The sequence below is a fragment of the Anabrus simplex genome, chromosome 7 (genome assembly GCF_040414725.1).
Source record: "Anabrus simplex isolate iqAnaSimp1 chromosome 7, ASM4041472v1, whole genome shotgun sequence".
Taxonomy (NCBI): domain Eukaryota; kingdom Metazoa; phylum Arthropoda; class Insecta; order Orthoptera; family Tettigoniidae; genus Anabrus; species Anabrus simplex.
Genome location: NC_090271.1, coordinates 248503506 through 248527798, shown reverse-complemented (window position 1 = coordinate 248527798; position 24293 = coordinate 248503506). Strand labels below are relative to the sequence as shown.

The 24293-nt window shown below is 42.0% G+C and overlaps 5 non-coding genes across 5 annotated transcripts; all 5 read right to left on the bottom strand.

Moving 5' to 3' along the window:
• On the bottom strand, nt 1–73 carry TRNAV-CAC (transfer RNA valine (anticodon CAC)). The gene has a single exon. It is a non-coding gene; the product is annotated as a tRNA-Val (tRNA).
• A 1908-nt stretch (nt 74–1981) lies between these two features.
• On the bottom strand, nt 1982–2054 carry TRNAV-UAC (transfer RNA valine (anticodon UAC)). Its single transcript has one exon. It is a non-coding gene; the product is annotated as a tRNA-Val (tRNA).
• A 5636-nt stretch (nt 2055–7690) lies between these two features.
• On the bottom strand, nt 7691–7763 carry TRNAV-CAC (transfer RNA valine (anticodon CAC)). The gene has a single exon. It is a non-coding gene; the product is annotated as a tRNA-Val (tRNA).
• A 13743-nt stretch (nt 7764–21506) lies between these two features.
• Nucleotides 21507–21579, bottom strand: TRNAV-CAC (transfer RNA valine (anticodon CAC)). Its single transcript has one exon. It is a non-coding gene; the product is annotated as a tRNA-Val (tRNA).
• Nucleotides 21580–23489: 1910 nt separating this feature from the next.
• Nucleotides 23490–23567, bottom strand: TRNAV-UAC (transfer RNA valine (anticodon UAC)). The gene has a single exon. It is a non-coding gene; the product is annotated as a tRNA-Val (tRNA).
• Between the last annotated feature and the right edge of the window lie 726 nt (nt 23568–24293).

The following is a 24293-nucleotide window of genomic DNA, read 5'->3' as shown; positions in this document are numbered from 1 at the left end:
TGTTTCCGCCCGGGATCGAACCGGGGACCTTGCGCGTGTGAGGCGCACGTGATAACCACTACACTACGGAAACGGACGGGTTATGCTTGCCAGTAAAATAAATTGTCTCTCGCAAGCCCGGCTGGCTGCCTCCCAAGTTCTTCATCTTTCTTGCGTGAAACCGTGTTCTCATCCATCACTGCCTCACATTCGACTTATACTAAAATGAATGAAACTGTTTAAGATTACGCTTCTGACTACAGCACAGGAAAACAGGCCCGACCTCTAAGGATTGTACTTAAGAATTTCCTTAGAGAAATACGCTGTGTTATAATAAAGATACTAAAAAGATGAATGTTCGCATCTGTGGTGTAGTGGTTGGCATGATTAGCTGCCACCCCCAGAGGCCCGGGTCCCATTCCAGGCTCTGCCACGAAATTTGAAAAGTGGTACGAGGGCTGGAACGGAGTTCACGCAGCCTCGGGAGGTCAGTTGATCAGAGAGGGTTCAATTCCCGTGGTTTCCGAATTCTCCTCCAGGATAATGCCGTGATAGTACCAAATTTAAGGCCAGGGGCGCTTCCTTCCCTCCTCCTTATCTATCCCTTCCAATCATCACGTCCCCCGTGCGACTCGTTGGCTGAACGGTCAGCGTAATGGCCTTCGGTGCAGAGGGTCCCGGGTACGATTCCCGGCCGCGTCGGGGATTTTAACCTTAATTGGTTAATTCCAATGGCACGGGGCTGGGTGTATGTGTTGTCTTCATCATCATTTCATCCTCATCACGACGCGGAGGTCACCTACGGGTGTCAAATAGAAAGACCTACACCTGGCGAGCTGAACACGTCCTGGGATATCCCGGCACTAAAAGCCATACGATATTTCATTTTTTCACATCCGCCCACAAGGACCTTATTCAGCATAGCAGGTGAGACTGCCTGGGTGAGGCACTGCTCCTCCTTCTCACTTGTATCCCTTCCCAATATCTGTATACTGCCGTAAACCAGTAGAGGTGGGATCCCTCGCTTAGTCCGAGGGAAAACCTAACTATTAGCGTAAACGGATTGAGAAGAAAAAGAAACCCTACAGACAACTAAAGGAACTATAACTTATATATGTTCATTTTGAAATATGAATCGCCACAAAAAGATTACATTTAGTAGAAACTTCCAAATACATTTTAGAGAGAGAATTCTGTTGCTGTTTCTGAAACAACTGGGAAAACGTAATAATAGTGATGATGTTTTTCTATACTTCGCATCGCCACTTATACGTCTCATGGCAGCGATAGGATAGGAAAGAGCTAGGAGATGGAATGAAGAGTGCGTGGAATTAATTAAAGTACTTCCCCATCATTTGCCTAATTTGAAAATTGGGAAACCATAGAAAGCCATCTTCAGGACTGCCGGCTGTGGCATTCCAACCCACTATCTCCCAAATGCAAGCTCACAGTTGCGCGACCCTAACAGCATGGTCAACGTGCTCGGTAGTGTTGATGTTAAACAATGTCACGTTAAATTTATAATACCGTACAATGATTAATGATGGCTAGGGTTGTTCTAATGTTACATTTCATCATTATTAAAGAATTACACTTTCACTTATTGAATAAAGAGTGCTCAAAATTTTTCTATGAATGGTATAATACCATGAGCAGCATATTGAATTCATTATTTATGCTAATATCCGGAATGCCGTAATGACATAAATGCATTCAATGCATTTGATGAATTGTTCAAGTTATATACTAAAAAAAGGAAAAATGTATTCCAGAACCTAAAACATGCAAGTATGTAACACATTTTGCTTTTACAAATAATAATAATAAAAACTCCTTAATTTCCTCCCTTTATTAGTTAGCAAGCTTGTCTGTAACTATACTTCCACCCAGATGCACCAGAGACGAAATATGTTGCGAATAGGAGTGCTCACCTCTTTCAAATTCACCATTTATCTCGAGAATTGAAACAAGCAGGTTTCCACAAAAAAGCCAAAAAATGCTTTGTTTCATCCCGGGATCGAACCGGGGACCTTGCGCGTGTAAGGCGCACGTGATAACCACTACACTACGGAATCCAAAGTTGGCCCTCTTACAGTAAATGGCGGAACTTGGTGTCTCTCAAGCCGGAATGCCTTCCTAGTTGCTTCAAATATGTTGCGTGATACCGAGTGCTCAGCGATAACCTGACAGCTGCGTTCCACTTACACCTAAATGAAAGCGATTCTTAAAGGTTACATAGTGAGTAGAGCACAGGAAAGACAGATCCATCTCTTCTCCTTGTTCTTCTTCTCCTTAATCTGTTTACACTCCAGGGTTAGTTTTTCCCTCGGACTCAGTGAGAGATCCCACCTCTTTCGCCTCAAGGCAATGTCCTGGAGCGTGAGACTTTGGGTCGAAGGTTCAAACGGAGGGGAGGGCCAGTACGTCGTCCAGGCGGCCTCATGTGCTGTGCTGAACAGGCGCCTTGTGCGGGAATAGGATGATTTCAACTTGTTTTACAGGACACGAGAGCGGAAAAGCGGCCCGCACTCTACGGAAGAAAAGTATTAATGTATATATGATAGGATAAGTGTATATATGTGTATATAGTTAGAGAGACAAGTGTGTGCCACCAACACCGCAAAGAAGGGCCGTCATCAAGGGAGAAAGAAGATGCCCCTTACAATAAGTAAGGCTTGGCACTACTCCCCTTCTCCTTAAAAGGAGACTTGGCACCAGGGACTGCTGGCTGCTGGACCAAGGGACTAACCTGTGGCCCAAAGTCTAGACGCCAGCGGACCCGAGCAGCACCAGGCAGTGACAAGAAGGACTGATTCCCCATAATAATTGACAAAAGCTAGGTAAATGGTTATGATTGCATGTCACATACTCCTAACTAACAAAACCTCTGGATTTTTCCAGCCCACATCATTGCATGTGCTATCAAAAGATGTCAGGTTTTACATGTAGGCTCCTTCTATTTTCTGCCTATGTGGTTTTTCCCTGACCCTTCAATACCATACCTTAACACCATCCTACAAATACAAAATCGCCTGGTAACGTGTTTAACGTGGAAACAGGCAGATAGTCCTTGTATCACTTCCCACTCTCCCTGCTCTCTTTCTACTTAGAACTAATAGCATGTCGGAGGCAATTTAGATTGTGTCGATTGCCACGCCGGGGGAGCGGCCTACGGAGGCCCCCCCGTAAAAAAAAAAATCAAGGGTTAGGCAAGGGAGAAGGAAGGAAGTAGCAGTGGCCTTAAGTGAAGTACCATCCCGGCATTCGCCTGGAGGAGAAGTGAGAAATCATAGAGAACCACTTCGAGGACGGCTGTGGTGGGAATCGAACTCCCTTTACTCAGTTAACATAACGAGGCTGAGTGGGCCGCTTTCCACTCCTTATAACACTTTTCAAATTTCGTGGCAGAGCCGTTTGTTTTTGGTAGCGTGATTATTGTTTTAAGACGAAGTACGACCGGACGACAATCCTCTATTAACACTTATCAAAGGGGGAAAACGGAAGTGATCTGGCACTTCGGAAAAGGAATACATCGGCCAAAGAAAGACAAGGATCACGAAGGGGGTGAAAGTGAAAGACACCCTAAGCTTCGCAACCTAACCTAACACCGTTGCGTTTGGAAAATGATAAAGGAGTTTCCGAAGGGATGTCGGATAGTCTAAAGGAAAGTGGAAGAAATGGCAGGACTCAGCTAAGTGTCCCATGACCGCCAATGCACTCTCCCTAGTTACGAACCCCTCTTATGACAATAAAGTGATACCCTGGGTTTTATTCTACCGCCCCACCCACTTCGGAGGCAGAACTGGGAATTGAACACAATAATCCGGGTGTGCCAGCTACTGACAGATTTTTATGGTGCTCAACTTCGTCAGCCTCTTCCTGGTAGACAGTCGGGAAGGAATTATTTTGCGTGCCAGTAAATCCTATCGACACTTAAAGAAAATAATTGTATATTTGTAGATACTGTATATGGAACGAATGCGCCACGAACAAAATTCTTTATGATAGAAGCTTCCAAATACCTTTTAAAGAGAGTAGTCCAGTTTCTGCTTATGAAGCAACAGGGAACACGCAATAATAGTGACGATATTGAAAATGTCACGTTATTGTGTTAATACAATATAATAATAAATTATGACTACGATGTTTAAATATGTTATATTGCACCAATATTAAGGATTTTTACTTTCATTTACTAAATAAATGAGTGATCAAAAATTTACTTTAAATATTTGAAAGCCGCGCTGAGTGGTTCAGAATGTTGAGGTACTGGCCTCCTGACCCCAGCCTGGCATGTTGGATCCTGGCTGAAATACGTCAGCTTCGTAATGTTAGATTTAGTGGAGCGTAAAAGAACTCTTGCGGGACTTAATCACCCAGATTGGCATGTTGGATCCTGGCTCAAATATGTCAGCTTCGTAATGTTAGATTTAGTGGAGCGTAAAAGAACTCTTGCGGGACTTAATCACGCACATCAGCGTCTCCAATAATCATAAAAGTAGTTAGTGGGACGCAAAGCCAATAACACTATTTTTTAAAATGTTGGAAAGCCATGAACAGCATGTGTAACGCTAGCCTGCAAAATAAAACATTTTTGTGCGGTAAAAACGAAACAAGGTGAGTTTTGTGAATTTCTTAACGCAGAATTCGAGAAAAATATTAGTTTTGGCGAATCACGTCTGGTTTGGTGGCAATTTTACAAAATGATATTTTGTTCTTACGTAAAATTGTTGATACTTAGTATTGATTAAATTTGATGTATTAATGTAAATTTCAGCTTGCAAAACGTAATCATATTTTTCATGCATTGAATACACATAAATGCTGCTTTGTAAGCAAGTAGATAGTATGTATTATATTTTTAATGTATATTGACATTCGTGAAACTGAAGCATAAAGCGCCTCTTTAGTTTCGACTGTACAGTTACTTTTAAATTAATATAACCGTACCCTGAATAAAAATTACATGATTAAACATAAATAATTTTGTTACTTACATTATGTGCAGGTTAGATTTACACCTCTGTCTTTTCCCGTTTTCCGTGGAATTTCCGGGTTTATGAAGTTCTTGAATGATCTCTAGAAGGGTCGTCCCGTGTAATCAACCAACAGTAATCGGCCATCATATTCACATCCCAACGTCCTTGATAGCGTCGTTTTGCATCTTTGAGATCCTGGTGAAACCTTTCACCTTGTTCTTCACTGATAGCTCCTAAATTTAGAGGGAAATAATCGAGATGCGAAGCTAAGAAATGAAGCTTAAGGCTCATATTACAACCGAGTTCTTTAACTTTACTAACATTTTCCTTACAATTTCTTTGTATTGAGGGCCCTTAATGTTGCCAAGGAATTTAGTCATTACATCTTTGAATGCGTTCCATGCCTCTTTCTCAATTCTAGTCATCGTGTCTGTGAAAATTTTATCCATCTGTTTATGAATCTGTGGTCCATCAAATACGCCTTCTTTGATTTTTGCATCTAATAATGAGGGAAATTTAGTGGATAAATATTGGAAGCATAGGCTACTTTTATGTAATGCCTCGACATACAGTTTCGTCAATCCAAATTTGATGTGCAAGGGTGGAAGTAGAATTTTTTCAAGGTCAATAAGACTTACATTCAAGATACTTTTGGATTCTGGTTGTAGTTGTTTCCTTTCTGTCCAATTCACTGTATCCCAATGTTTACCCCGTGCCCTGCTATCCCATTCGCATAGAAAACAGGGAAATTTCGTATAACCTTTTTGTTGTCCCAGCAACAATCCAATGATCTTCAAATCACCGCAAATTTTACACCCATGCTCATGATATTTAATTTTTTCAAGCACCAAATTTAAGGTCTCGTATGTTTCAGACATTTTTGTGGAGTGTGCAAGTGGACGGATGCCAGACCATTTGTATTATGAAGCAAAACAGCCTTAAAACTTATTTCTCTCCCAATCGACGTAGAAGATTTGAAACATCCGTACAAAATACAAGTTCATCTTCTTGAATATAATACTTTCGGACTGTTATCTTTGAAAGGAAACTGCTTTATCATTCCATCATAAACATTGCATAAGGCCTGGGGCTTTTAACACGTCGGATTATTCAAGTCGTCTAAGATGAAAGACAAACTCTCAACTGTCTTATCTTCAATCCTACATACATTTAGAGAGCAAAAAACCTATAATAAAATGCAAACAATCATCATCATCAACTGTTTACCCTCCAGGTTCGGTTTTTCCCTCGGACTCAGTGAGGGATCCCACCTCTACCGCCGCAAGGGCAGTGTCCCGGAGCTTCAGACACTTGGGCCAGGGGGACAACTGGGGAGAATGACCAGTACCTCGCCCAGGCGGTCTCACCTGCTATGCGGAACAGGGGCCTTGTGGAGGGATGGGAAGATTGGAAGGGATAGGCAAGGAAGAGGGAAGGAAACGGCCGTGGCCTTAAGTGAAGTACCATCCCGGCATTCGCCTGGAGGAGAAGTGGGAAACCACGGAAAACAACTTCCAGAATGGCTGAGGTGGAAATCGAACACACTTCTACTCAGTTGACATCCCGAGGCTGAGTGGACCCCGTTCCAGCCCTCGTACCAATATTCAAATTTCGTGGCAGAGCCGGGAATCGAACCCGGACCTCCGGGGGTGGCAGCTAATCACGCTAAACACTACACCACAGAGGCGGACAAATGCAAACAATAACAAATCAAATCACACAATTGTATTCTAAAAAAAGTTGCGCGAGAACATCTCTCAAAATTACATCTTACGAATTCATGCAGATACTAAAACACCTAATTGCTTCAAAACTAGACCTGTTAGGAAAAAAATAGCATCATTTTCGGAATCAGGACAGCGATTTCCATAAGAATTACATATTTTCTACTTTACCGCAAAATCATGTTGGCTAGTGTAATTATTTGTTCATGGTAACGTCAGGAATGCTGTAATGACATGATTACATTCTGTGTTTTATGAGCATTTGTTTACCAAAAACCAGGAAAAAATATACCCCAAACCCTAACATATGGAAGTAACGTAACACATAGTGACTACACATCATCATCATCATCATCATCTGTTTACCCTCCAGGTTCGGCTTTTCCCTCGGACTTAGCGAGGGATCCCACCTCTACCGCCTCAAGGGCAGTGTCCTGGAGCTTCAGAAGCATGGTCGGGGGATACAACTGGGGAGTATGACCAGTACCTCGCCCAGGCGGCCTCACCTGCTATGCTGAACAGGGGCCTTGTGGAGGGATGGGAAGATTGGAAGGGATAGGCAAGGAAGAGGGAAGGAAGCGGCCGTGGCCTTAAGTTAGGTACCATCCCGGCATTCGCCTGGAGGAGAAGTGGGAAACCACGGAAAACCACTTCGAGGATGGCTGAGGTTGACTCAGTTGACCTCCCGAGGGTGAGTGGATCCCGTTCCAGCCCTCGTACCACTTTTCAAATTTCGTGGCAGAGCCGGGAATCGAACCCGGGCCTCCGGGGGTGGCAGCTAATCACGCTAACCACTACACCACAGAGGCGGACTGTGACTACACAAATAACTAAAAAAACATAATTTTTCAGTCTATTAGTTAGCAAGTTTGTCTGTAAATACCCTTCCACCGAGGTGTACCAAAGAAGAAACGTATTGGGAACAGGAGCGCTTTCCTATTTCAAATTCATCATTCACATCAAGAATATAATCAACAATTTTCTCATAAGGAAGAAAAGGACATATTGTGTTTCCGCCCGGGATCGAACCGGGGACCTTGCGCGTGTGAGGCGCACGTGATAACCACTACACTACGGAAACGAACGGGTTATGCTTGCCAGTAACATAAACTTCTCTCGCAAGCTCGGCTGGCTGCCTCCCAAGATCTTCATCCAGCTTGTGTGAAAACGGGTGCTCATCCATCACCGCCTCACACTCGATTTATACTAAAATGAATGAAACTGTTTAAGATTACGCTTCTGACTACAGCACAGGAAAACAGGCCCGACCTCTAAAGATTGCATTTCATCATCATCATCATCATCATCATCATCATCATCATCATCATCTGTTTACCCTCCAGGTTCGGTTTTTCCCTCGGACTTAGCGAGGGATCCCACCTACCCCGCCTCAAGGGCAATGTCCTGGAGCTTCAGACTCTTGGTCGTGGGATACAACAGGGGAGTATGACCAGTACCTCGCCCAGGTCACCGACCTGCTATGCTGAACAGAGAAAGATTGCATTTAAGAATTGTTTTAGCGAAATACACTGTATTATAGTGAAGAAACTAATAAGATGAATGTTCGCATCTGTGATGTAGTGGTTGGCATGATTAGCTGCCACCCCCCAGAAGCCCGGGTCCGATTCCCGGCTCTGCCACGAAATTTGAAAAGTGGTACGAGGGCTGGAACGGAGTTCACGCAGCCTCGGGAGGTCAGTTAATCAGAGAGGGTTCAATTCCCGTGGTTTCCGCCGTCTCCTCCAGGAAATTGGCGTGATAGTACCAAATTTAAGGCCAGGGCCGCTTCCTTCCCTCCTCCTTATCTATCCCTTCCAATCTTCACATCCCCCCACAAGAACCTTGTTCAGCATAGCAGGTGAGGCTACCTGGGTGAGGCACTGTTATTCCTTCCCACTTGTATCCCTTCCCAATATCTCATGCTCCTGTATACTGCCGTACAGGCGGTAGAGGTGGGATCCCTGGCTTAGTTCGAGGGAAAACCTAACTCTTAGCGTAAACGGATTGAGAAGAAAAAGAAACGCTACAGACAACTAAAGAAACTATAGGCCCAAACTTATATATGTTTATTTTGAGATATAAGAAATGAATTGCCATAAAAAGATTTTTTTAGTAGAAACATCCAAAAACATTTTAGAGAGAGAATTCTGTTGCTGTTTCTGAAACAACTAGGAACACGTAATAATAGTGATGATGTTTTTCTATACTTCGCATAGCCACAGATACGTCTTATGGCGGCGATAGGATAGGAAAGAGCTAGGAGATGGAAGGAAGAGTGCGTGAAATTAATTAAAGTAGTGCCCCATCATTTGCCTAATTTGCAAATTGGGAAACCAGAGGAAGCCATCTTCAGGACTGCCGGCAGTGAGATTCCAAACCACTATCTCCCGAATGCAAGCTCACAGCGGCTCGACCCTAACAGCATGGTCAACGTGCTCGGTAGTGTTGATGTTGAACAATGTCACGTTAAATTTATAATACCGTACAATGATTAATGATGGCTAGGGATTTCTAATGTTACATTTCATCATTATTTAAGAATTACACTTTCACTTATTGAATAAAAAGTGCTCAAAATTTTTCTTTAAATGATATAATACCATGAGCAGCATATTGAATTCATTATTTATGCTAATATCCGGAATGCCGTAATGACATAAATGCATTCAGTGCATTTGATGAATTGTTTAAGTTATATACTAAAAAAAGGAAAAATATATTCCAGACCCTAAAACATGGAAGTATGTAACACATAGTGCTTTTACAAATAATAATAATAAAAACTCCTTAATTTCCTCCCTTTATTAGTTAGCAAGCTCGTCTGTAACTATACTTCCACCCAGATGCACCAGAGACGAAATATGTTGCGAATAGGAGTGCTCACCTCTTTCAAATTCGCCATTTATCTCGAGAATTGAAACAAGCAGGTTTCCACCAAAAAGCCAAAAATTACTTTGTTTTCGCCCGGGACCGAACCGGGGACTTTGCGCATGTAAGGCGCACGTGATATTCACTACGCTACGGAAACCGTAGTTGGCACACTTAGAGTAAATGGCGGAACTTGGCGTCGTGTCGTGCCATTTCGTCCAGGTGCCATTTCGTCCAAGTGCCATTTCGTCCAAATTCCACGAACAGAGGCAGGTGGTTAACTCTCTACCAGCCCACTAGTGCTATTTCGTCCAAACACCTATGATTGACAGTTTGACAGATCTATAATAACTGTTCCATTTCATTGCGTTCCTTGTTAGAAATAAGTAATTTTGTAATGTTTGTAATAATGGACGTTACTCGCTCCTCTGGTTCATAAAAATTACATGGGGAATTTGAAGGGCTTTGGGGAGGGAGCCCTAAGGGAATTTAGTGAAATCATGTCCTTTCAAAACATCTATGGAATGTTCCCTTTAATTTGACACCTCAGTCATCAAAATCGGACTTATTATTAAAAAGTAGTTAACGGGACAAGAGTCCGCCTCTGTGGTGTAGTGGTTAGCGTGATTAGCTGCCACCCCCGGAGGCCCGGGTTCGATTCCCGTCTCTGCCACTAAATTTGAAAAGTGGTATTAGGGCTGGAACGGGGTCCACTCAGCCTCGGGAGGTCAACTGAGTAGAGGTGGGTTAGATTCCCACCTCAGCCATCCTGGAAGTGGTTTTCCGTGGTACCTAACATAAGGTCACGGCCGCTTCCTTCCTTGCCTATCCCTTCCAATCTTCCCATCCCTCCACAAGGCCCCTGTTCAGCATAGCAGGTGAGGCCGCCTGGGCGAGGTACTGGTCATTCTCCCCAGTTGTATCCCCGACCAAGAGTCTGAAGCTCCAGAACACTGCCCTTGAGGCGGTAGAGGTGGGATCCCTCGCTGTGTCCGAGGGAAAAGCCGACCCTGGAGAGTAAACAGATGATGATGATGATGAGTTAACGGGACAAGAAATTCCTAACGGAATTAAATATAAGACAATATACTCACTATTAACTGCGTTCCTGGAGACTGTTATGAAGTCACGTTCAGCCAATTTTCACATTACTACAAAGATTTAAATAAAAACACAAACCAAATCTGTCAATGCTGTTTTTGCTGTTTTCTTTACGTCGCACCGACACATATGTCTTATGGTGACTATGGGACAGGAAAGGCCTAGAAATGGGAAGGAAGCGGGCGTGGCCTTAATTATGGTACAGTCCCAGCATTTGCCTGGTGTGAAAATGGGAAACCACGGAAAACCATCTTCAGGGCTGCCGACATGCGGTTCGAACCCACTATCTCCCGATTACTGGATACTGGCCGCACTTAAGCGACTGCAACTATCGAGTTCGGTAAAGCGGCCTTTCAGCCTTGTCAAGTTTTGTGTCTATTTACAAATATATACAGTGAGTACAATGTATTGCACCCTGGTGGGGGTGTGATAAGCGTCATGCAATTGTAATTATGATGAATTATTGAGGAATATATATTTCATTGTCAGAATAAGTAGTATCTTACTGTACATACAGTAAGAACAGGCCAGGCCGAGAGGGCATGTTTCACCATACCACAGACTGCTGTCTCCAGTGAGATTAACAAACACAATGAGTGACAGAATTAGGTTTCTCAGAAATTGTAACAACGAGGAAAGAGAGAGGATAACTTGTTGCCAAAGTTTTCCTAGCCCCGGGCAGTCTTGGTAGTAGCAACAGCGCCGAGAGCCGAGTGCAAATTTCTGAGAAATGACGTAGGGGTATCTCCATGTAACTAGCGATAGTTGAAAGCGGGGTTGGCAATGGAAGAAAAAAATATGAGCCTTCCCGGTCACGTGGTTAAGGTGGACCAATGGAAAAATTCACTTGACCAAAGCAAGGCGACAACTTCGTATTGTATGAAGCACTAGCGAGGCTAACTCCGTGGATTAAACTGATAGAAAGAAGTGAAATATCGATTCAGAATAAAGTGGAATTTAGGAGCCTTACTATACCATAAAACTCATATAAAGTTAATAATTGCGGGAGATTGCATGGTGTAATTCTGAGAATTCATGGACGCTATTCGCTGATTGGCTGAAGTCAAAGGAAGCCACAAAAGAGCGCGAAACCCCGAGCCGGGATACGGCAGCTGAATTCGCGAATATATCCATTACCAGCGAACGATAATAGTTGAGAATTGGTATAGAGCATTTGAGAACATAATTACATCATTGGATCATATATTAAAGCCACGGGCCAAACCGCAAAGGGTCGTATGAAGATATCGGGACTGTGCGTCCCAAGATGACCCCCGTTGAACTCGGAAGAGAGGGGATACAAGTATAAATATGAGGTCGTAGACAAGGACTCGCAAGTACTTCTGATATTGTGTTCGAGCGGTCACCACGCCAGTGGTGCGCAAGTACTTCTGACAAAGTGTTCGGGCGGTCACCACGCCAGCGGTGCGTAACTACTTTTGACAAAGCGTTCGAGCCGTGATTACGCCAAAGGTGCGAGTGTGTACTTACTCGTGGAGTAGGGTTCGAAGTATTATATTGTTACATAGTACAGTGATTCATGACGTGATGTAGCTCATATTACAGTCTTGAGCAGTCTACTAGTATGAAGTGTTTCAAATAGACAGGACTCAGTAAAGCCTAACTTACGGAGTGTGAGATTCTACCAACAGATTAGGAAGTGCGTTACATGAGAACGGTCACGAGTGTTTATGTCACCTATTAAACAGTCGATTCAAAACTGATACCTGGTCAGCTACACGAACGTGAGACGGGAAATTCAAGTGCGCGCACGGGCCGTTGTAAAGGGAAACCCGATGTATCCCATGTTCCTAGTGTCCGGGAAAGGAATGAAGAATGTATATCTACATTAAGTGGGCTAGATACAAGGCCGAGAGTGTAAAATTTGTGAATAGAATTTAGGGTGGAAATTATTCCAAAGTGCACCAGTTAATTTATTTGTTTTTATTCAAAATGTGTAAAGTTGAAAAGGGTCAAGGATTAATTCTTCAAGCTGGCATGAATACCAGTGGAATGCATTGCTAAAAACCGGAGGGGCTATGGCTTCTCGTCCGGTTTTAGCAGACTACAATGGTAGAGTTGAGTACCTTCTAACATATTTATAGATTGCTATCGTTAGGGGGAGGAAATCATATTAATTTATCATGGTAACTTGATTGTGAAACGAGCCGTTTTCGGCTCGTATAAATTCAAAGATAGATAGACAAAGGGACAAATTAATATGTAGATTAGATCGAGCACTCATCATAATTTTGATTATTAAATAGAGTATAGTAGGGTTGAGTTGTTCATTCAAGTGCTTGAGTTGTTTGATATGATATGGAGCACGTTTCACGTAAATATAATGTAAATATTCATTTAGAAGTGCTTCCAAAGTGTTTTTCCGTTATCGGAATTTTTATAGATATTAAGGCATGTTGTTAAGATAATCCAGAGGTAGGATTGCCAAGTGATTTAAATTGTTGTGGGACGGAATGAAGTCCATTGATTTGTTTGTAAATATCGCGAAGTTCGCCAGTGGTCAAATAATAATAATCTGTAGAAGTGTCGGAGTAATAAATTAATTTGGTAATGTGTAAAGGCGTGTTTAATAATAATCTTTGAGAATAAAGGCACGGGCCTAGTTGGATAGAATGATTGCAAATTAAAGTAATTTTAATGTGGAGATCACATGTGCCGTGAATAATTATAATTTGTGCAAGTGAATCCAGATTTAACATTAATTTTTGATTTAACGTTTTTGGACTCCATAATAATCATAAATAAATTTGGTAGAAACGAGATAGGCACTTTTATAATATGGTCGCGCTATGTTTGAGATCCAGAGGGATTTGAGCCAAAAGTTGAGATTTGGAGTTTTGTGGGACAGAAATCCGGCCCGAAATGAAAGTGAATTGTACTGATGTTGATGAAGAAATAGATGGATCTTAAGGCCCACATAGAGGTTGTATTTATATACCGGTGTCTTGAGTGGCAGAATAGAGTCCACACACCGAGGGTTAATTTGTGAAAATGTTTTGAAGAGTTCCAATGGATAAATGGACTTCAAAATGGAAAAGGAAGGAATAATTTAACACTTGCAGAGATTGGAGGTATTTGCCCAACTGCGAGGTGTTATGGGATTTGATAATTGTCTTAGGAGCATATGGTCTCCATGAATTGACGACAGTACGAAAATAAGGTTGCGGGTCCGAAAACTATTATGTCCCGACCGATGTGAATTCGGATCTTGGCGATTTCTGTTTGGGAGAGAACGTATATGACTAAATTATAAAGATGGGGAATAAAAATAAAGATTCTCGAAAGAATAATAATACTATTAATAATAATAATAATATTCCAAGTAAATCATATCTGGATTGATTAGTGCCAAAATAAATCGGAATTGTAAAAGGGGTTATGCGTTAAACGTATTAAGAGTGGATTACCGTGTAACAGGCGAAATTATTTTTTTTAATTAATAATAATAATAATATTCCAAGTAAATCATATCTGGATTGATTAGTGCCAAAATAAATCGGAATTGTAAGAGGGGTTATGCGTTAAACATATTAAGAGTGGATTACCGTGTAACAGGCGAAATTAATTTTTTAATTAATAATAATAATAATAATAATAATATTCCAAGTAAATCATATCTGGATTAATTAGTGCCAAAATAAATCGGAATTGTAAAAGGGGTTATGCGTGAAACATATTAAGAGGGGATTATCGTGTAACAGGCGAAATTAATTTTTTAAAATTAATAATAATAATAATAATAATAATAATCCAAGTAAATCGTATCTGGATTGATTAGTGCCAAACTAAATCGGAATTGTAAAAGGGGTTATGCGTTAAACATATTAAGAGTGGACTACCGTATAACAGGCGAAATTAATTTTTTTTAAAATTAATAATAATAATAAATATAAAAAACTACTTTTTTTGAATAAGAATTTACTTTTTTTTAATTTGGACATAATAATGATGTTGGGAGTTGAAATGAAAAATTTGAGATTTTAACTAATAATAAATATAATGAGAATATTTGAAGAAGGAGAAGAAGAATAATCAAAGAAGCTACTTTTATTTATTTCAAATGAAAATAAAAATCGCGAAAAGTTGAAATTTTATTCCGAGGATGATTACGGGTTACGATAATCATGATCTCCACGAAACATAATGACAATAATAATAATAATAATAATAATAATAATAATAATAATAATAATAATAATAATAATAATATTTAAAAAATATTTTTTTTTCTTTTTATTTCGGATGCTGATGATGTATGATACTAGGGAAGTCAGCTGGCGAATTAACGTAATAATGTCAATTGGTTGTAAGTAATAAGTTAAGTTAATATGTGTAAAATGAAGGCAAATCCCTACATCTGGACCATAAGGTTAGAGTCCCTTTGTCGTCTTCCTTCAACTAACGATTAGCATATCTTGGTTAGGAACCCGGGGAGAGTTTGTAGTTTCCCGGGTTGGTCTCATCTCAATCAAAGTGGAGGCGATAACATGGTCCATGTGATCGCGCCTACTTAGCCAACAGGTATTTGGTCCATGAGCAAATATGGTCATGGTGTTAACGAAGGTAAATCTGATACCTTCAGATATCAACGGTTCTACCACCAAAATGGAAGGGTGGTCAAAAGTGACAAATATTAGGTAATCATTTTCAGGAATAATTTGCCAAATTACCGGCAAATCAAGGGTCAACAGATTTTGATTGTGTGTAAAATTTCAGTTGTTTACTTAAATAAAATGCTCCTTTAGCATTTGCAAGGAAATAGTTCCAGGTTCTTGTTCTTGTAGAATAGTAAACCCTTGGTGACCGTTTAAATATCCGTCCCCATTCCTAGGATGGAGCCTTCATAATTTCCCTTTGATCTGAATGTATATAATTTGTGTGTTTTATGATGAGCCTTAAAGTTAAAGATTAGAGTGTCCCGTTCAACCCTGTAGTACTGATTGGATGGCGCCCTTACATTTAGTTTGAGATCTTATATCTCAAAATATTTTTTTATTGTTTATGAGTTGCGATAGATTCGGACCGTAACACTCCCTGAGATAAATGCTGGTTGGGACTCAGGCTTTGAGCGGGTGCAGTATGCACCAGCTAATGCGTTGTCCGATGATGCAAATCAGTAACTTTTTTGTCCCTCTTAATCCATTTTAATTATCTTGAAGACGTTCCTCAAAAACTTTTCAATGTCTCGTGACTTCTCCAATTTTTTCAATGGCTCTTTCTATTGTGTTGTTCATTACAATGTACTTGTTTCTCCTCTTTAGACATTCTAAATTTAGGTCAATCCTGATAATTATCGTGGCAGAATATTCTGCTTCTTTCTTTAGTGTCATAATTAGGTGTTTTATTCGAGGGTGTGGTTTGCCTACGATTGCGTTCAAGCGAAGGTTCCATCCTTCCACAGCGTTGTTGGTACGATGCCGCCTTCCGGTACAATTCCATGCATCAATTGGGAAATGAGGGTTTTCTAACCAATGGTCAATGAAATAGTCAGAAACCTTATTGAGTTTCTCATGTGCTACAGCAACACTGTGGATGTGTAGCCAGCCTTCCTCCACATCTGTCGTCTTTAAAAAGGCCAGAGCAGCGCACATTCTCACGGAGTCTCGTATTTCCTGGCGTGTGTTGTAATCTTTGGCAAGCCCAAGGTTTTGTACATTCCTCCATAGACTTTGTGAAAAATGAAAAAAGCACCCATGAAATTCTGCAGCAGGAAATACAATGTCGATTGCCTCGATCACTCCAGCTTCGAAATCTGCGGTTACTGTCTCAGGGGACCAGTCTGGAATCACCCGAAGAATGGCGTTAAACAGGTGAATGTAAATTGACTTTCTCTTGTCAGGAAGTAATGAGAAAACTACGGGGGTTACGTTTGTTTCTTCCACAGTGCTTCCTAAATCTACATGGATGGTGTATAACTGAGAAAATTGTTTGCTAACACTCTTAAAGGTGCCATCCATGGAAAAAATCTTATTTTCTCTTAATGCAGTTTTTTCTGTGGAACTGGCAAAAATAAGTATCCGCTCACCATCACAGTCGTCAGCTAGTAAGAAATTATTTCCATCTGCCATATTCAAACGTTCTGAATCCAACTCAACTTCATCTCGATGATTGGGTTCAGCCTCAATTCCGTGAGCATCCCTTCGCTGTCTATGCAGAGAAGACTTGCAGTTATATAACTGAGGAATTCTGGTAACTAGTTCAAATCCGGATTGTAGAAGAGGTTTGAATTCGTCGTAAAAAAACTGAAACCAAAAGGAACTAACTATTCTATCTATATAAATAAAATAAGAGTTATGTCTGTGCATTACTTGGAATAGTGAAATTTTGGCATAATTTCATGTATTACACATCGTAGAAGCCGAATCGAAATTTATCTCAATTTCTGTCTGTCTGTCTGTCGAGCAAGATCACTCGCAGAATGTAAACTCGCTTCGCTAGTTTACTTCCTTCGGCCTTCAGCCTCAGGATTTGCAAGGAGTTCAAACTCATTTTAAATTAATATATGCCTATTTAGAAGCCAGTGGGGCGCAGTCCTAGAGTCTGGGGCATAAATATTGTCACAAATAAAAAATATAAACCTACCTGTGAAATGGATTTATCAGTTTCTTCGTGGGCTCTTTCTTTCCCTGTGCAAACCTTGTGGGTGGGGGACGCAGACAAAGAATTCACCCATGGTATCCCCTGCCTGTCGTAAGAGGTGACTAAAAGAGGAAACCAAGGGATGATCAAATTAGAACCATGAAACTACTTGCGATTAGTACCAACACTTGGGGAACACCATGGGTCGCTTTTACTTGCGCGTAGCATTACTATGTTGGGTACCAAATAGGTTTGTGATTAGTAGCAAACGAGAGCGCGACGGCTTTTACAGCACTTGTGATTAGTAGCACTATATGAGGAACACCACGGGATAGTACGAGTCCCTGTGGTTAGTACCCTTATGTGATGAACACCATAGGTTTGCGTTGCCTGTAAATGGCGCCGCAATGTGCGAAATAACGTAGGTCTGTAATACATGTGCGAATTTCATTACCTGTGAGTAGTACCATACTGTGTGGAATACCGCGAGTCTACGCTAGTCTTGATTAGTACCGCAACATGACAAATACCATGGTTCTACTTTCCTAGCGATAAGTACCATTGTGAGGGGCCGCTGGCTTGGATTTTGGACCCCTTTCGACTACATGTATCATCGATTCAGTATTGTGCTATAGAAGAAGTCCCTTGGTCAGTAATACTATTGTTATACGCCAGCTTCCGTGCATGTGAGGCACTGTGGGTCGGTTCCACTGATCGTTTTTAATTCACATCCATCCATCCATCCATCCATCCATCCATCCATCCATCCATCCATCCATCCATCCATCCATCCATCCATCCATCCATCCATCCATCCATCCATCCATCCATCCAACCAATCTTCGTCCTCACGTTTTGAATTGTGATCAGTGGATGTTTTTGGGCTTTTAATTTGTCATTTCATTTCGTACCATTAGGGGCCAGAGACCTAGATGTTAGGCCCCTTTAAACAAAAAGCATCATCATCATCATCATCATCATCATCATCATCATCATCATCTTTCCTGTGCCATACCCTTGTGGACTTCTTGTGCAGCCACATCAGGAACATACGTATTATGGATCTCTTCTTTAATAATTTCACGGTTTATAGTCAACACTTTTCCAGAACGGTTAACACAACGCCACAAAACTTCACCGCACTTCTCATTCTTAACCGTATACCGATACCCGTTAAGTAATAAACTAGGTTGGTCCCTTGTGGTGGTTGAAAACTCCATAATTAACAAAGATATTAATTCATAGAGATCATTCGAACGAATGAAGTATCTGTTCATAAACAAAGGTGAGGAGGGGAGGAATGGTTTTTCACAGCAGGGGTGGAAGTGAAATCCCACAACCAGTTGTGGATATCCCACAACCTGTGATTGTACAAGTAAGCACAGGGGTCATTGACCTCTGACTATCTGCACTGCCTCAACCCTTGTCAACATTTCGTCTGGACGAGATGGCACTCATAAACTTGTATGATAATTTGTAAAACCGAACTGGACGAAATGGCACGTTTTTCAAGTAAATTTGTTGCTGGACGAAATGGCACTTGGACGAAATGGCACTGAACGCTTGGTGTCTCTCAAGCCTGAATGCCTTCCTAGTTCTTCAACTATGTTGCGTGATACCGAGTGCTCAGCGATAACCTGACAGCTGCGTTCCACTTACACCTAAATGAAAGCGATTCTTAAAGGTTACATAGTTAGTAGAGCACAGGAAAGACAGATCCACCTCTTCTCCTTGTTCTTCTTCTTCTTCCTAATCTGTTTACACTCCAGGGTTGATTTTTCCCTCGGACTCAGTGAGGGACCCCACCTCTTTCGCCTCAAGGACAGTGTCCTGGAGCGTGAGACTTTGGGTCGAAGGTTCAACCGGAGGGGAGGGCCAGTACGTCGTCCAGGCGGCCTCATGTGCTGTGCTGAACAGGTGCCTTGTGCGGGGATAGGAAGATTTCAACTTGTTTTACAGGACACGAGAGCGGAAAAACGCCCGCACTCTCCAGAGGAAAAGTACTAATGTATATATAATAGGATAAGTGTATATATATGTATATAGTTACAGAGACAAGTGTGTGCCACCAACACCGCAAAGAAGGGACGTCGTCAGGCGAGAAAGAAGATGCCCCTTACAATAAGTAAGGCTTGGCACTACTCCCCTTCTCCTTAAAAGGAGACTTGGCACCAGGGACTGCTGGCTGCTGGACCAAGGGACTAACCTGTGGCCCAAAGTCCAGACGCCAGCTGACCCGAGCCGCACCAGGCAGTGACAAGAAGGACTGATTCCCCATACTAATTGACAAAAGCTAGGTAAATGGTTATGATTGCACGACACATACTCCTAACTAACAAAACATCTGGACTTTTCCAGCCCACATCCTTGCATGTGCTATCAAAAGATGTCAGGTTTTACATGTAGGCTCTTTCTATTTTATGCCTATGTGGTTTTTCCCTGACCCTTCAATACCATACCTTAACACCATCCTACCAATACAAAATCGCCTGGTAACGTGTTTAACATGGAAACAGGCAGATAGTCCTTGTATCACTTCCAACACTCCCTGCTATCTCTTTCTACTTAGAACTAATAGCATGTCGGAGGCAATGTAGATTGTGTCGATTGCCACGCCGGGGGAGCGGGCTACGGGGGCCCAACGTAAAAAAATAGTGTTAGGCAAGGGAGAGGGAAGGAAGTAGCAGTGGCCTTAAGTGAAGTACCATCCCGGCGTTCGCCTGGAGGAGAAGTGAGAAATCATACAGAACCACTTCGAGGATGGCTGTGGTGGAAAATGAACTCCCTCTACTCAGTTAACGAGGCTGAGTGGACCCCTTTCCACTCTTTATAACACTTTTCAAATTTCGTGTCAGAGCCGTTTGTTTTTTGGTGGTGTGATTATTGTTTTAAGACGAAGTACGACCGGACGACAATCCTCTATTAACACTTATGAAAGGGGGAAAACGGAAGTGATCCGGCACTTCGGAAAAGGAAGATCCCGCCAAAGAAAGACAAGGATCACGAAGGGGGTGAAAGTGAAAGACACCCTAGGCTTCCCAAACTAACCTAACACCGTTGGGTTTGGAAAATAATAAAAGAGTTGCGAAGGGACGTCGGATAGTCTAAAGGAAAGTAACAAAAATGGCACAAGCTAGTGGAAGAAATGGCAGGACTCAGCCAAATGTCCCATGACCGCCAATGCACTCTCCCTAGTTACGAACCCCTCTTATGACAATAAAGTGATACCCTGGGTTTTATTCTACCGCCCCACCCACTTCGGAGGCAGAACTGGGAATGGAACACAATAATCCGGGTGTGCCAGCTACTGATAGATTTTTATGGTGCTCAACTTCGTCAGCCTCTTCCTGGTAGACAGTCGGGAAGGAATTATTTTGCGTGCCAGTAAATCCTACCGACACTTAAAGAAAATAAATGTATATTTGTAGATACTGTATATGGAACGAATGCGCCACGAGCAAAATTCTTTATGATAGAAGCTTCCAAATACCTTTTAGAGAGAGTAGTCCAGTTTCTGTTTATGAAGCAACAGGGAACACGCAATAATAGTGATGATATTGAAAATGTCACGTTATTGTGTTAATACAAAATAATAATAAATTATGACTACGATGTTTAAATATGTTATATTGCACCATTATTAAGGAATTTTACTTTCATTTACTAAATAAATGAGTGATCAAATATTTCCTTTAAATAATTGAAAGCCGCGCTGAGTGGCTCAGAATGTTGAGGTGTTGGTCTTCTGACCCCAGCTTGGCATGTTCGATACTGGCTCAAAAACGTCAGCCTCGCCATGTTAGATTTAGTGGAGCGTAAAATAACTCCTGCGGGACTTAATCACGCACATCAGCGTCTCCAGAAATCATAAAAGTAGTTAGTGGACGCAAAGCCAATACACTATTTTTTTAATGTTGGAAAATCATGAACAGCATGTATAATTATTTGTTCATGGTAACGTCAGGAATGCTGTAATGACATGATTACATTGTGTGTTTTATGTGCATTTGTTTACCAAAAACCAGGAAAAAATATACCACAGACCCTAACATATGGAAGTAACGAAACACATAGTGACTACACAAATAACTAAAAAACATAATTTTTCCTTCCATTAGTTATGTAAATAAGACTACACCGAGATGTACCAGAGAAGAAACGTATTGGGAATAGGAGCGCTCTCCTATTTCAAATTCATCATTCATATTGAGAATTGAAACAAGCATTTTCTCATAAGGAAGTTAAAAACATACTGTGTTTCCGCCCGGGATCGAACCGGGGACCTTGCGCGTGTGAGGCGCACGTGATAACCACTACACTACGGAAACGGACGGGTTATGCTTGCCAGTAAAATAAATTGTCTCTCGCAAGCCCGGCTGGCTGCCTCCCAAGTTCTTCATCCTTCTTGCGTGAAACCGTGTTCTCATCCATCACTGCCTCACATTCGACTTATACTAAAATGAATGAAACTGTTTAAGATTACGCTTCTGACTACAGCACAGGAAAACAGGCCCGACCTCTAAGGATTGTATTTAAGAATTTCCTTAGAGAAATACGCTGTGTTATAATAAAGATACTAAAAAGATGAATGTTCGCATCTGTGGTGTAGTGGTTGGCATGATTAGCTGCCACCCCCAGAGGCCCGGGTCCCATTCCCGGCTATGCCACGAAATTTGAAAAGTGGTACGAGGGCTGGAACGGAGTTCAAGCAGCCTCGGGAGGTCAGTTGATCAGAGAGGGTTCAATTCCCGTGGTTTCCGAATTCTCCTCCAGGAAAATGCCGTGATAGTACCAAATTTGAGGCCAGGGGCGCTTCCTTCCCTCCTCCTTGTCTATCCCTTCCAATCATCACGTCCCCCGTCCGACTCGTTGGCTGAACGGTCAGCGTAATGGCCTTCGGTGCAGAGGGTCCCGGGTACGATTCCCGGGCGCGTCGGGGATTTTAACCTTAATTGGTTAATTCCAATGGCACGGGGGCTGGGTGTATGTGTTGTCTTCATCATAATTTCATCCTCATCACGACGCGGAGGTCACCTACGGGTGTCAAATAGAAAGACCTACACCTGGCGAGCTGAACACGTCCTGGGATATCCCGGCACTAAAAGCCATACGATATTTCATTTTTTCACATCCGCCCACAAGGACCTTATTCAGCATAGCAGGTGAGACTGCCTGGGTGAGGCACTGCTCCTCCTTCCCACTTGTATCCATTCCCAATATCTGTATAATGCCGTAAACCAGTAGAGGTGGGATCCCTCGCTTAGTCCGAGGGAAAACCTAACTATTAGCGTAAACGGATTGAGAAGAAAAAGAAACCCTACAGACAACTAAAGGAACTATAACTTATATATGTTCATTTTGAAATATAAGAAATGAATCGCCACAAAAAGATTACATTTAGTAGAAACTTCCAAATACATTTTAGAGAGAGAATTCTGTTGCTGTTTCTGGAACAACTGGGAACACGTAATAATAGTGATGATGTTTTTCTATACTTCGCATCGCCACAGATACGTCTTATGGCGGCGATAGGATAGGAAAGAGCTAGGAGATGGGAGGGAGAGTGCGTGAAATTAATTAAAGTACTGCCCCATCATTTGCCTAATTTGAAAATTGGGAAACCACAGGAAGCCATCTTCAAGACTGCCGGCAGTGAGATTCGAAACCACTATCTCCCGAATGCAAGCTCACAGCGGCTCGACCCTAACAGCATGGTCAACGTGCTCGGTAGTGTTCATGTTGAACAATGTCACGTTAAATTTATAATACCGTGCAATGATTAATGATGGCTAGGGTTCTCCTAATGTTACATTTCATCATTACTAAAGAATTACACTTTCACTTATTGAATAAAGAGTGCTCAAATTTTTTCTATGAATGGTATAATACCATGAGCAGCATATTGAATTCATTATTTATGCTAATATCCGGAATGCCGTAATGACATAAATGCATTCAGTGCATTTGATGAATTGTTTAAGTTATATACTAAAAAAAGGAAAAATGTATTCCAGACCCTAAAACATGCAAGTATGTAACACATAGTGCTTTTACGAATAATAATAATAAAAACTCCTTAATTTCCTCCCTTTATTAGTTAGCAAGCTTGTCTGTAACTATACTTCAACCCAGATGCACCAGGGACGAAATATGTTGCGAATAGGAGTGCTCACCTCATTCAAATTCACCATTTATCTCGAGAATTGAAACAAGCAGGTTTCCACAAAAAGCCAAAAATTGCTTTTTTTCCACCCGGGATCGAACCGGGGACCTTGGGCTTGTAAGGCGCACGTGATAACCACTACACCACGGAATCCAGAGTTGGCCCTCTTACAGTAAATGGCGGAACTTGGTGTCTCTCAAGCCGGAATGCCTTCCTAGTTGCTTCAAATATGTTGCGTGATAAAGAGTGCTCAGCGATAACCTGACAGCTGCGTTCCACTTACACCTAAATGAAAGCGATTCTTAAAGGTTACATAGTGAGTAGAGCACAGGAAAGACAGATCCATCTCTTCTCCTTGTTCTTCTTCTCCTTAATTTGTTTACGCTCCAGGGTTAGTTTTTCCCTCGGACTCAGTGAGGGATCCTACCTCTTTCGCCTCAAGGCAATGTCCTGGAGCGCGAGGCTTTGGGTCGAAGGTTCAACCGGAGGGGAGGGCCAGTACGTCGTCCAGGCGGCCTCATGTGCTGTGCTGAACAGGCGCCTTGTGCGGGAATAGGATGATTTCAACTTGTTTTACAGGACACGAGAGCGGAAAAGCGGCCCGCACTCTACAGAATAAAAGTATTAATGTATATATGATAGGATAAGTGTATATATGTGTATATAGTTAGAGAGACAAGTGTGTGCCACCAACACCGCGAAGAAGGGCCGTCATCAAGGGAGAAAGAAGATGCCCCTTACAATAAGTAAGGCTTGGCACTACTCCCCTTCTCCTTAAAAGGAGACTTGGCACCAGGGACTGCTGGCTGCTGGACCAAGGGGCTAACCTGTGGCCCAAAGTCTAGAGGCCAGCGGACCCGAGCCGCACCAGGCAGTGAC